The sequence below is a fragment of the Pseudophryne corroboree genome, chromosome 1 (assembly GCF_028390025.1).
Source record: "Pseudophryne corroboree isolate aPseCor3 chromosome 1, aPseCor3.hap2, whole genome shotgun sequence".
NCBI classification, from domain to species: domain Eukaryota; kingdom Metazoa; phylum Chordata; class Amphibia; order Anura; family Myobatrachidae; genus Pseudophryne; species Pseudophryne corroboree.
Window position 1 is genome coordinate 1,130,730,408 of NC_086444.1, and position 12,020 is coordinate 1,130,742,427.

The 12,020-nt window shown below is 45.5% G+C and overlaps 1 protein-coding gene across 1 annotated transcript in view; it reads left to right on the top strand.

The window, feature by feature from the left end:
• Positions 1-12,020, top strand: part of STK32B (serine/threonine kinase 32B) — a 613,395-nt gene that overhangs the window by 366,439 nt on the left and 234,936 nt on the right. The gene's annotated exons all lie outside the window — the stretch shown is intronic.

A 12,020-nucleotide genomic window follows, 5' to 3' on the forward strand; every position in this document is an offset into this window, starting at 1 on the left:
TCCTGCAGTTTCTGAGTAGCTCCAGACCTACTCCTAGATTGTGATCACCTCAGTCCGTTTAGTTCCTGGTTTGACGTCACAAACACGCCCTGCATTTGGCCAGCCACTCCCCCGTTTCCCCAGCCACGCCTGCGTTTTTTAGCACACTCCCGGAAAACGGTCAGTTTACGCCCAGAAACACCCACTTCGTGTCAATCACTCACCGATCAGCAGAAAAGCGTTGCTCGCCCCTGTGTAAAATTGCATAGTTTTGTGTGAAAGTACTTGGCGGGTGCGCCCTGCGGCCCATACGCATGTACAGAACAGCCGGTTTTTAGCCTGATCGCTATGCTGCGAAAAACGGCAGCAAGCGATCAACTCGGAATGACCCCCAATGCTCCTTATCTCCACAGGGACACAGTTCACAGGCACCTGACTGGTTAGGTCATTTCAAAAGCATGATTCAGAATGTCAATTCAGAATTAGCTGCAGCTAAAAAGGAGAGACAGGTGTTGAAACAGTCTATTGATTGTATGGCTAAAGCAGCAGATACCAAAAAGGCTTCACAGCCCCCTCTGTTGGTTTCACATAAATGCTCACTGCCACAGGTACTCCAGACTGATTCTGATTCTAATCAGCCTGATCTGGATGATGATGATATGGATGAGGACAACTCTCTGGCCCCAGGAGTGGAGGCCCTCATTTTTGCTGTAAGAGAGGTTCTTCACATACCGGATCAGGAGGCAGAACCAGATGAGGAGTTATACTGTAATGTTAGACCAAAGACCTCAGCAACTTTTCCTGTGTCAAAAGAGTTAAACTCCCTGGCCAGGGAGGCATGGTTTAACCCTGATAAGAAATGTAAAATTCCTCAGAGGTTTTTAGCTACCTTTCCCCTCCCAGCTGAGGACAGGAAGGTATGGAAAAAACCCCTCTCAGTCGATACGTCTGTGTCCAGACTGTCTAAGAAATTGGTACTGCCGGAGCCAGGGTCTAGTTTATGGTCAGCCAGTTCTTTTAGGGGTATATCCCTAAAAGAACCGGCTGACCATAAAATTGAGATCACTCTCAAGGCAATTTATACGGCAGCGGGCGTTGCACAGCGCCCCACTAAGTGGTCCAATCATATTATTAATGGTTTAGACAATCTGCCCCAAGATGAAGTCATTACTCTGCTGCAACACATACAGGATGCAGCAAATTTTAAGAGCGAGGCTATTAAGGAATTGTGTAAGATAAATGGCCGCACTATTGCTATGGCTGTTTCGGCATGCAGAGCTCTGTGGTTACGTCAATGGTCAGCGGACGCTGATTCCAAAAAGGGTGTGGAAAATCTTCCCATTACAGGTGATGCCTTGTTTGGGGACTTATTAAATAAATGGATCTCCCAGGCAACGGCGGATAAGTCTACCTATCTGCCGTCGGCTGCGCCACCTGCTAGACATTCTTACACAGGTCCCTCCTTGCAGTCCTTTCATGTGACAAGGTTCAGGGGCAGGGGCCGGGGCGTCTCCACCACTCCGAAAGGCTCTCATGGTAAATCCCGTAAACCTGCAGCTGCTGCCTCCCTGGACCAGACTACCGGATTCCCTGCCGCTAAGCCTTCCGTGTGACGGTTGGCCCCATTGGCAAGGCGACTTTCAGGTGGGTGCTCACCTTCAAAACTTCACCCACGTGTGGGCACAGTCCTGCTGGGATCCTTGGACGAGGGACCTCATTTCCCAGGGATACCGGCTTGAATTTCAAGCACTCCCTCCTCACAGATTTTTCAATCGGGCTTACCAGTTTTACCCACAGCAAGGGTTACCTTGCAAGAGGCTATTCAAAAACTTTTGCATACAGGGGTGGTTGTCCCAGTACCTCCTCCGTTACACAACAGGAGTTTTTACACCAGTCTTTTTGTCGTTCCAAAACCAGACAGTTCGGTGCGACCCATCTTAAACCTGAAGTCTCTAAACCCGTATCTACGAGTGTTCAGATTCAAGATGGAATCTCTGCGGGCAGTGGTGTCCGGTCTGGAGGAGGGGGAATTTCTGGTATCCCTAGATTTCAAGGATGCCTAACTGCACATTCCCATGTGGCCCCCTCATCAGGCTTACCTCAGGTTCACCATGTCAAAGTCAGAAAAATATCATGCTACATGTTGCCATATATTCACCTCATGCGCTTGCCCGCTGCACATGCACTTTCTCTGGCGTGCGTGCACATATTCGCAAATTGCGTGACGGCGCCCCCTCGGCCATGCGCTCGAGCGCGTGGTATGTGCATTTACGGTAGAGTTTGTGTGCGTCTAGCGGGCGACTCAATTGTTAAATAATAAAACCAAATAGTATGTTTTATAGATAATGTTCCCCTTAATAATGACTGTAAGTTTGTTTAATGTAGATGGTCGCTGGACAGAGGAATTCCTCTTTGTATGGTACGAAGGGTCAGACAGGGTTTGAACAGCTGTGTCTGGTACCTAACTAAAGAACATTTTATTAGAAACAATCCGGTGCTGGTTAGGTAAAGATTAATCGCTCCTGCGTATAGATATGGCCATTAGTATTTTCTGGACATTTACTATATTTGCGATTCATTACCCATGCGGCGGGAATCTTCAGATTCCCTCCCACCTGAGCAGTTTGATATAGTGGCAGCCCACCTGTTCAAACTAACCTATGACCTTTTGTTATGATGCGAGGAGACATTCCTGTGTCCAATGAACAATGAGATTATAGGTCCCTTTGTAGTATACTGTACTCAGTGTATATAAGATCAGCCAGCCTGGGCAGCTCTCTCACTCTCCACAAACGGTTTTCATCTTGACTAACTTGGAGCTGGTACCAGAAAGCTGTGCAGCGATCATTCCCAGTGTGTGTAAGTAATTCTCTGCAAACCAACTTGTTCTCTGTTTGTATTGGCCATTCCTTCTCTCTCTGTTATAGTATAAGTTTGTGACGTTATTGTATATTTCTGTCTAGATATTCTGTTAGAATTATATGTTAGTTTGTAGTGTATGACTTGTAAACTGTTTCCCCTTTTCAATATAACTAAAAGCTTGTTAGTAAAGGTGTTGGAACCTTAGCAAGGTATCGTGTGTTCATTACATTGCAGAGGGTAATAGGAGCGTTTCGATCGCTCAAATCAGCTTTAGTATTAACAATGTTAAGCAGCGTTATATCGCTACAGTATTTCAGTACAAGGTTTTACAGCATAAGAGTATCCTTTCGGTGTGTTACATTAAAGGTTTACTGATTGTCATCCTGTGAGCGTCTGCGCCGCTCGTGTTCTCCTCGTGGACTCGAGCGTCCGCTACGCTGGTAGTGTAGCATTACGGTAGTCGCCCGCCTATAGCGTGCTCGACACCACGCATTAAGCTGTGAACGAGCGTGTCGCATGTGCGTCTCGATCACGGCTGAGCGTATGCTACGCTAAGTGCGTACCCTTACGGTACCCCATACGCCAATTGCGTACTGTGTCTCTTACCCATTATTGTGAATGTTATAAGATAAATAGTTAGCTTTATCAATTGGCGGCTCGTCCGTCCTCCACATATCCGCACTAGCAAACACAGACTTTATCTGTCAGCAAGGGCGGGAAGGCAGTATCCCTTCGTATCAGGATACAGTAGTGCTGGCTAGATAAGCGTCTGTTTCGCTACGTTGAAGGAGTGCTGGTGGAATCCGGAACCGGAGGTAAGAACAATACGCTAGTGTCTTTTAAAACTGTTTATTTCTGTTTTGCGTACACACGCACGCACGCACACACCTGTATTTCTTTTCATTTGTGTATTTTCACATATCACTTTCCTGGTTGCCATTTCACAATTGATAACGTGCTGAGAAAGATGTGTTGCTATTGGTAGTTAAAAGTAATATTAATACATTAAGAGGTAATTTGTAAAACACGCACGGCTTGCCTAAGATACAAGGAAGTTTGGTGTGGTGTCCGGTAGATGATTACAGTTAAAGATCATCTACATTGATATAAACGTGTTAAATTGTATTTCTGTGGATATACCTGGCTGGCGTACACGTGTCTCTAACAAAGGGCGGGACTAGTGTACGCGACGCAAGGGCCGACGCACGGAGCGTATATTACGCAACGGAGCGTCTGGGTACGCCCACATAATACAAATCACACGATAGTATTGTTTTAGTTAGGCGATAAGGAGGCAACGCGATAATAGCGCAGATCAATCTCAGTGTCCAAAATTTTAAGCTAATAGATCCTTCTCTAGTTGTAACTCCTCGGGATTAGCCTGCGATACTGAATGAAAGGGATTTCTGCGCAGAAACGAAAGTAAAGAGTACATGAGGTGAAAGAGTGTGTATACATATATATAAGTTTCTAATTTTTGGGGTTGAACCAAAGGAAATCATCGAGTTCTCGTGAAGGTACATACGTGTAAGTGACTGCATGGTGGCTTGGGAGGCATCCCTTGTTAAACATTTAAAAAAAAGAGCATTAGAGTATAGCAGACAAGGAGGTCTACTGTAGCACAGACCAGGAGGTCCAGACAGACCAGGAGGTCCAGGTACAGCAGACTAAGAAGTCCGCTATAGATAAAGAGTAAGGGTTGGTGCGGTACCCATATAGGCCATTAAGCTCAGGCTGAAGGAAGTCGCAGCCGCAATTTTCGATTCCACTGGTCGCTCCGCACATAAGATTAGTTGCTTATGTGCAGAACGATTGTACCGCATGTAATTGTGTGCATTAGTTAGTAAATTGACCCAGTACCATTTGCGTATGCTAGAGGGGTCATAAACGCTATTTGTACATTCTAACGTGATTTGTGTAATTTTTTTTATTTTAAGGGAAGTTCGCTGGTCACTTGGGAACTATCCAACAACCAATAGTTACTGGAAAGGGTTAAGTGCTCTTCGGATCACACCCACATGTTCCAGTAAATAGAGGTTCAGGTCGCAGGGGCCCTAGGTCGAGTACGCCAGCGCTAGAGCAGTGTGTGGGCGTATTGGTCGACGTGGGCGTTGAGTGGAGTACTCGGTAAACTTCCGCCGCCGGCCTACCCCGGACATCTTGGTTTTTGTAAGGGTTCGCTGAAGACCCTGATTTGAAGGTCAGAGGTAGTGAAAGCAACACCTGCAAAGATGGGGGCCAGTTGTTCAGGTAGGGGGCGATCAACCTCGGTTCGGGTTTATTTAGTAAACCGACCAATCGGGTCGGCAAGGTATGTAATGTGTGAGAAATACAGTTCACACACAGAAGTTTTGTGCGATGAATGGGAAAGAATGACTGTGCACGATGGGGAAAAGTTCCCACGGGTAGGCAGTTTTAGTCCCGAGGTGTTACAGAATCTAAGGAGAAGGATATGTCTCATTAAATCTGCAAAGAGACGAATCAAACATTATGATTATTTACAGTTATGGCAACAGGAAGGTGAAATACAAAGAGGATTGGCTCAAGCGGGTGGATCTAACCCTATCAGAAAACTGATAGCCACCGCGCCACCACCACCATACATAACGGGAGAGAAGGTGGTTGCAGAGAATGGCACACTGGTGAATGATAAACATGCACTTAGTAACTATATAAATGTTAAGACTAATGTAACCAAGATTGTTGATGCTAATGTTAACCCGTGCAAGCTGTACCCTGTTTTTAACTTTCCCCAGGATTGTGACCAAGAGGATGAACCAACAACAATATCGGCACTCTCTCTAGCAGCCACCATAGCAGAAACAACAGTGGGCACGGCCCAACCCGTAAGATTAGTATCAAAGGCCCCTAGTGGAGGGACAGGTGAGATCGTATCAACTGGTAAGTACGGCACCATACAATATGCTGAAACCATTTCACCACATGCTGTAGAATCTACTCAGAATGATGTTATTGGACTTAATCCCGTTAGGGTAATTGCAGTGCCAAATGGGAAAACTGACACTTCAGGAGTCACTCCTCTCAGACACATCGCCATGCACTGCCCCTTTTCCCGAATGGAATTAAGATCAATGGTGTCTGAATTCCCTGATCCTAGGAAAGATCTAGTTGCAAGCCAGGAATACATTAGAGAGCTAGGAAATACTGTGGAGCCCAATAACAAAGACTGGCAGATATTGCTGAGGGCATGTTTACCCTCCAAGTCGACTCAGCGAGATTTTTAGCTGACTGTAAATTAGATGAAGATGTACCCCTTACGGATGTGTACAATCAAGATAATGTAAAGAGAATAAATTTACAGTTAAAAGAGTATTTTCCAGCTGTTGTCAAATGGAACAAAATTTTCTCCATCAAACAGAAAGAGGGAGAAACAGCAGCTGATTATTTTCATCGGGCACTACAGGATATGGCTAAGTATACAGGCATAGAAGACATTAAGACAAATGTGAATCATAGAGAAGTAGCAGTATCTGTGTTAATGGATGGTTTAAGGAAGTATTGAGGACGAGGGTACAGACCACCCAACCATGTTGGCGAGGTCTGTCGGTGGCTACTTTGAGAGAGGCCGCTATTGATCATGATCGGAATATCACCAGACACAGGGAGTCGCAGAGTGATAAGTTAATGGCCGTAAGTATACAGGCCCTGACCACAAGGCCACCTCAGTATAAATCTCAGACCCCTGTGGGTAAGTCAAATGTGGTAACTTGTTATTACTGTCATAGAGAGGGACACTATGCACGAGACTGTAGATCAAAGAATGCACAAAAATCATATCAACCCCCTAGACAACGACATGACACACGAAATTGGGATCAAGGACCGCAGAGACGGAGTTATGAGCCACACGCAGGGGAAACAAAAAGGTATCCCCCAAAAAGAGACTGGCAAGTCACTGATAGATCCCATTTACCCCCTTCACAGGTAATAGCTGCCAGCGCAATGCAGGGAGGCCACCACGCACCATAGGGGCGAGGCCACACCTGTAATCTGCAGCCAGTGAAATTAATTGCGAACCTTGGAAGTGAACCCGAGGTCACAATTGATGTAGCTGGTAAATCTCTAAATTTCCTTGTAGATACGGGGGCGGCCAAGTCAGTGATAAATTCGACCGTGGGCATGAGAACCACTGGTAAAACAATTCTAGCCATGGGAGTAACAGGAGTAGTACAGCACTACCCTTTAAGCAAACCTGCAGAGATTACGATAGGGCCTTTGCATACCAAGCATTCTTTTATGTTGGCTGCATCGGCTCCGACTAATCTCCTAGGGAGAGATTTACTGTGCAAAATGGGATGCGTCATATACTGTACTCCTGAAGGTGTGTTCTTGGACATACCCGAAAACCATGCTCAGGAAGCGCAGGATATGCTAGACTCCCCAACAAGATTAATGTCACACACTGTTGTTGTAAATAGGTGTCCGTCCAAGGTAGAGGAAATGATTTCCCAGATACCGGAATCACTTTGGACCAAAGATGGACAAGACACTGGATTGATGGCAAACGTAGCCCCAGTAGTTGTGCAAGTAAAAGATGGTAGGATAGCTCCAAAAATCCCACAATATCCTCTGAAGCCGGAAGTGGAGTTAGGAGTTTTCCCTGTAATAGAGCGCTTGCTACAACAGGGCATTCTGGTAAGAACGTCCAGCACTGCCAATAGTCCCATCTTCCCTGTTAAAAAGAGTGGGGGGAGGGGTTACCGATTAGTGCAGGATCTAAGAGGGATCAACAAAATAGTTGAGAGTCAATTCCCCGTAGTGCCAAATCCAGCTGTCATCCTTATGCAAATCCCTCCCACTGCCAAATTTTTCACTGTAATTGACCTCTGCTCCGCTTTCTTCTCGGTACCTCTGCACCCTGACAGTCAATACTTATTCGCATTCACATACAGAGGAGTTCAGTACACTTGGACTCGATTACCACAAGGTTTCATAGACAGTCCAAGTATTTTCTCACAAGCTCTGCATGATTGTTTACAGTCTTTCCAACCAGAGAGTGGATCAATATTGATACAGTACGTGGACGATTTACTACTGTGTTCAGATTCACTGGAAGCATCCCTGAGAGATACGAAACAGCTCCTGTTTCATCTTTCAGACACAGGACACAAGGTTTCCAAAGACAAGTTACAATTATGCCAGACCCGTGTGAAGTATTTGGGACACTGTCTAACACAAGGACTGAGACACCTTACCGCTGATAGAATTCAAGCAATTCGTGACATGACCCTGCCACAAACCCAGAAACAGATTAGAACGTTTTTAGGAATGTGTGGGTATTGCCGTAACTGGATCCCAGGTTTTTCCATACTGGTCTTACCTTTGCAGGAGATGGTCTCATCAAACAAACCTGATCGGATTTCGCACACAGACGAATCTGAGATGGCATTTGAGAGACTTAAACAGTGCCTAACGCAGGCACCAGCATTAGGTATGCCTGACTATGGGAAACCCTTTGAGCTGTACGGAACAGAGAGTGCTGGGTGCGCAGCAGGTGTCTTAACCCAGAAGCATGGTGATGCCAGCAGGCCGGTAGCCTACTATAGCGCTCAGCTAGATACGGTAGCGCGATCCCTCCCGACATGCTTGCGAAGTGTTGCAGCAATAGCATTGCTAGTCACAAAAAGCGAAGATGTAGTGCTAGGACACAACCTCACAATTCATACACCACATGCAGTGTCAGCCTTACTGAATTCTGCCCAAACCAGACACGTCTCATCAGCGCGGTTTACAAGATGGGAATTGGCATTGATGGCCCCCGTAAACATCACCATAAGGAGATGCAGTGCATTAAATCCTGCAACGTATCTCCCAGGTGTGCCTGGACAGGCACAAAGGGTGGAGGATGAGAGTGATGGTGAAGGAGGATTTAATACAAGGGATGACACGCATGATTGTATGGAATATTTGACCCAAAATTTCACGGCAAGGCCTGACATCAGTGACAACCCACTGGAAGATGTAGATTTTGCCTTCTACACTGACGGTAGTTGTCACAGACAGACGGACTCGGGAGACTTGTGTACTGGATACGCAGTCGTAGATGACCAAGGTACCATAGAAGCAGAACCGCTAGGCCCACCTCACTCAGCACAAGTTGCTGAACTGGTTGCCCTAACCAGAGCATGTGAATTGGCTAAGGGCAAGTCAGCCAATATTTACACAGATTCTAGGTACGCCTTCGGAGTAGTCCATGATTTCGGAGCCCTATGGCGCCTCAGAAATTTCATGACGGCAGCTGGCACACCCGTAGCGCATGCAGCCCACATCAAAAGACTTCTAACAGCGATACAGGAACCCGACAGAGTGGCTGTTATCAAGTGTAAAGCTCACACATATAGCCAAGACCCGGTATCACTTGGTAACAGCCGAGCAGATGAAGCTGCTAAATCAGCAGCCGGTAACCCCATACAAACAGATAGTACACGACTGATGGTATTTAATACTGTAAACACACAGAAATTGTGTGAAATGCTAAATTTGTGTTCCCCACAGGAAAAGGCAGTCTGGAGGTCAAAAGGATATGGCCAGGAGTCCTCAGGACTCTGGACAGATGGACATGGTAAACCAGTGGCACCCAGAGCATACCTTCCAAGTCTAGCGGAAGCAGCACACGGGCTGACTCATCTAGGCAAAGAAGGAATGTGTAAGCTAGTAAGAGCTTATTGGTGTGCCCCAGGGTTTTCTTCCCATGCGGGTAAAAGAGCGATGACATGTCTCACCTGCTTGAGGAAGAATATCGGAAAGGCAATACCGACAGAGCCATCCCATATCCCTCCGACAGATGGTCCTTTCCAGGTAATACAGATTGATTTCATACAATTGCCACCTTGTAGAAATTTAAAATATGTATTGGTCTGTATTGATGTGTTCTCAAATTGGGTTGAGGCATTTCCAGCGGCCACAAATACCGCTGTATTTACTGCAAAGAAAATTGTGCAGGAATTTGTGTGTAGGTACGGTATCCCTAGAATAATTGAAAGTGATAGGGGTACCCATTTCACAGGTGAAGTCTTTCAAACAATGTGTAAGTTGATGGGAATTAATAGTAAGCTGCATACTCCGTACCGCCCCCAGGCGAGCGCGAAGGTGGAAAGAGTAAACAGCACTATTAAAAATAAATTGAGCAAGGTAATGACTGAAACAGGACTGTTATGGCCTGAAGCTTTGCCAATCGTACTATACAGCATCAGAACCACTCCCAGGTCCCCTCTAAATCTGTCTCCTTTTGAAATTCTGTTTGGTCGACAACCCCATGTTATGATTAACCCCCAGGATGATTTGAAATGTAACAATGAAGTAACCGTAAAGTACTTGGTTAAGATGAGTAAACAATTGAGGAATCAGAATGATAATCTAAAGTTGGTGATTCCTGATTTGCCAGACAGTAATTGTCATGACATTGAACCTGGGGATTATGTAATGATACGGAATTTTCTACGCTCAGGTTGCCTTATTGACAGATGGGAAGGACCATATCAAGTCTTATTGACCAGTACAACTGCTTTGAAAGTTGCCGAGAGAGAGACTTGGGTCCATTCGTCTCATTGTAAAAAGGTCACTGACCCAGAGAGGTCCTGTGATAAAGAACAGACGGTAGAGGTTGTATCACTAGAGTGTCTGTTCAGGGAGGATTGAGACGACACCTGAGCGCTGAGAATAACAAGACCGGAAGCTTGTCGAGCCAGATTTCTTTTTCCCATTTGTTATTTTCTCCAGTTCCCACCTCCCTCCTATTTCCTTTCCCCCTTCTTATTTTTCTCCTTTTACTCCTCTAAGATGGACTTGCCCCAAGAGACTGTGATCCGGATTTTCCTGTTGACCATGATGTTGACCAGAGCAGTCTGTTTCGGTGAGAGTACCATGGAGGTCGAGAAAGGATCGGGAATGGGTTCTGATGACCAGGATGCAGGCGTAGATTTCCAAGAACAACATAATCTCCGAGTAAAGGCGAGTATCAGAAAACGATCTGGTAGCATTGACAATAGAAGGAATTGTGAAGGATTGTTAGCTGAAGAGAACTGCATCTGTAGGCATTGTGACAATATAGTTGAGGATGGGTGCATAAAGAAATGTCAGTCCAGTTTTAATGTCCACATGGACCGGCATCCATTGAGTGACTATTACTCCTTAGTGGGTAAAGTGTTAAATCAGACAGACTGTTGGGTATGCTCTCAAGTACCTCAAGGCCATAGCAAATCAGGACTAGTACCATTCCCATTAACTGTAGGAGAGGTACTTGAGCTAAGTGGTGGGAGGCCGGTGAACAAGAGGTTTAATATCTCTAGTCCTCCTAGTTTGAAGCTCCACCAATATCATGTGGATAGGTCTTTAGTATGCTTTAACATTTCCAATCCCCGAAAGTCGGGAAATTGGGAAGTGTCATGGAGTAATCAAACCATGACCTTTTCATACAGACCCGACAGAATGCCCATAGACACAGAACTTAAACGCCAGATAGCCGACCATAGGAAATTTTTCCGGTATAGGTACACCTTAGGAAGTAGGACCATGCGAGTTGGAGAGGTATCACCAGGATACTGTGCACAGATCGTACAAACTGATACGTGTACTAAACAGATGGGAGAATTAGGGTTAGGAGATTTCACATGGAAAATTTGTAACATGATAATGTCATACTCCGTCCCATATGTTCTCCCCGATGATGCATATTTCATATGCGTGAGGAAGGCGTATAAGTGGCTTGCCCCAAACTCAGAGGGATTGTGCTATATTGGAAAAGTACTGCCTGAAGTAATGACTGTAACCCATAACAAAATGAAGGATATTCACCGCAAGCTCCTTATACTCACACTCATTACGAGCACATCGTTAAATGGCACCTGATAGAGAGAACAGAGCATCCGGCCTCTGACCTGATCCATGAATCCACCGGGATTCAATTCCTAATCGCGTTAGATATCCCTCGTACCGCCAGAGGAGTGATAAATTATAAATATATATCTGCGCTTGCAAATTTATTAGACAATATCACCGAAATGTATGACGACACATTCAGGTACACTGGGAAAGAGTTACAAGCCTACAAAACATAACTGGTTCAGCATAGGATGATTCTCAATTACCTCACAGCTGTGACAGGCGGGTATTGTGTTACCCTGGCAACTCAATATGGAATCAAGTGCTGCACGTACATT